At 35.9% G+C, this 2484-nt stretch overlaps 1 protein-coding gene across 1 annotated transcript in view; it reads right to left on the minus strand.

Moving 5' to 3' along the window:
• LOC106532580 (MARVEL domain-containing protein 2) overlaps positions 1 to 883 on the minus strand; it is a gene marked incomplete at its 3' end in the record, with an annotated part of 31935 nt that extends 31052 nt beyond the window's left edge. Inside the window, 1 exon segment of the mRNA XM_014028677.1 lies at positions 643 to 883.
• Between the last annotated feature and the right edge of the window lie 1601 nt (positions 884 to 2484).

Consider the following 2484-nt stretch of genomic DNA (forward strand, 5'->3'; position numbering starts at 1 on the left):
CAGTTTATCAGGAGAGGATTTATTAAGTAACAACTCAGAATAAAACAGGAGTAACAACTTTCTACTTCTTACCTTTTTAAAAATGTAGTGAGTAGAAAGTACAGATAATTGTGTAAAAATGTAATGAGTAAAAGTAAAAAGTACGCTGAAAAATAATTACTCAAAGTACAGATAACCAAAAACTCTACTTAAGTACAGTAACAAAGTATTTGTACTTAGTTAGTTTGCAGCTGTGTATTTGTAATAAAGTGCTGTAGAGAAAAGTAAAGATAGTTTAGTTTTATTTGACTCCTTGTTTTATAAATTTAAACCGAGCTGTCAGACTGACGCTGTTTGTGTCCAACAGACCTGAGAAGAACCAGGTGAAACCAGGTGAAACCAGGTGAAACCACTGAACTAAATGTTTAGTTCAAGTCTTCCTGTTTCAGTAACATGTGACGTCATGTCCGACAGCAGCTGTTTGTTTCTACCTGTCCAGTGATAAACAGGTGAGCAGAGGAAACCTTTGCTCCACAGTTAGCTCTGCTCAGACCCCCCCACACCGACATTAGCTAACTTTTTACCGTCACTTAGTAAACAAACACAGCTGCAGACAACATGTGTCAGCAGTTATAAAAGAACAGAACAGAAAACACTGCTTACCTTCGTCTCTTCGATAAATATCCTCCTTTTCTCTCCCATTTCAGTAACATTAAACCAGCGGTTTCCTTTAGACTCCACCACGTGACCTGCCCATCCCTCTGACGTCACTTCACAGAGGAGCAGTTCACCTGCGCTAGGAAACTCCACATGCTCACCTGTATGTTCCGTTTGTATCTATATATCAGTGAGAAATAAGTTTCACCTGCTCCTGTAACAGTTTAATTCAATGATTACTGATGACCCCGGGATATTTTACTGCTGTGGTCTGAAGCTTTATAAAGTCCTGTACAATTTACTGACAGGACCTGGGTCCGTGAAGGCACCACCACCAACCCAGGACAACCAGGGTTCAAAGTCCAGGGTCAGTGTGCAGGTGGGACCATGAGGGGCAAAGCTTCAGGACAAAAGACTCACACATTCTGAGGTTAATTTAAGAAATGTTCGAGACAAAAACTGAGCTTAAAAAATCGTATATTTACGAGAATAATTTCAGAAAATTTCGAGAGAGAAAATAGAAAACAGTAGCCTAAATCGTCTAATGTTGAAAAGTTATAAATTTATGACGGAGTATCAGGGCCACACAACGAGATTAAAAAATAATTACGAGAATAAAGTCATAATATCACAATATTAAAGTAGTATAAAATAAAGTCATAATATTATGAGAATAAAGATGTAATATCATGATATTAAAGTAGTATAATATAAAGTCATAATATCACAATATTAAAGTAGTTTAAAAATAAAGTCATAATATGGGAATAAAGATGTAATATTATGAGTTTAAAGTCATAATGTCACAATATTAAAGTAGTATAATATAAAGTCATAATATCATGATATTAAAGTAGTGTAAAATAAAGTCATAATATGAGAATAAAGATGTAATATTATGAGTTTAAAGTCATAATATTATGAGAATAAAGTCAATATTCTAGCCTTCACATGAAAAAACATGCAGTGATTAAAATGAACAATGTTGAGCAACTTGTCAAGTTGTTCTTTAGTAGGCTTTGCCATAAATAAACAGTTAATGTTTTAGCACATTAGCATCAAACAGCAGGACTTAGAAACTGTCCAAACTGAACTGAAGCATACAGTAACCAGCAGTAATCAGATGGGGACATCAGCTCTGGACTTTAATGACTAAGACACTAGCAGGTAATATTTTTGTATTTTGAATTCACTGATCAAACCTGCCTCTTCACACTTCATCAACAACAAAGTAAATGTTTCTGCTGTGGTACAATAATGTGTACTCAGCATTATACTGTGTACTGCAGCAGCTCTTTAATCTCACCAGGAGTACAGTTTGACAACTAGTTTCATAGAACCTCTCCTCAGGCTGCTACCTTATGGTGGTGGAGGGGTTTGAGTGTCCCAATGATCCTAGGAGCTATGCTGTCTGGGGCTTTATGCCCCTGGTAGGGTCACCCAAGGCAGACAGGTCCRAGGTGAGGAASCAGACAAAGCGCAGCCCGAAGACCCCTTATGACGGAAATAATCATTGGATCTGGCGTTCCCTCGCCGTCCGGATTGGAATAGTTTTGATGTAGGCCTTATACTAATATAATAAAAGTAATATATATCAATGAGTGTTACAACCTTGCTAGGTAAAAATATTGTTTTTACTTATTATTTTTGGAGCAAGGCAGTTAAAAAACAACACATTACCGTTGAGTTCATAAAATGGAATAAATAAGTAAATATTTAAACTTAAAATAATCTCATGCCCCACAAAGGCACCCCTTTTCAGATCACATCTTTGTTATTATTTGATTGTTTTGATTTGATTTATTTATTTAACAGGAAAAGATTATTAAAATCAAGCCTGACTCAGCA

The sequence above is a fragment of the Austrofundulus limnaeus genome, unplaced genomic scaffold (genome assembly GCF_001266775.1).
Source record: "Austrofundulus limnaeus strain Quisiro unplaced genomic scaffold, Austrofundulus_limnaeus-1.0 Scaffold795, whole genome shotgun sequence".
In the NCBI taxonomy this organism is placed as follows: Eukaryota; Metazoa; Chordata; class Actinopteri; order Cyprinodontiformes; family Rivulidae; genus Austrofundulus; species Austrofundulus limnaeus.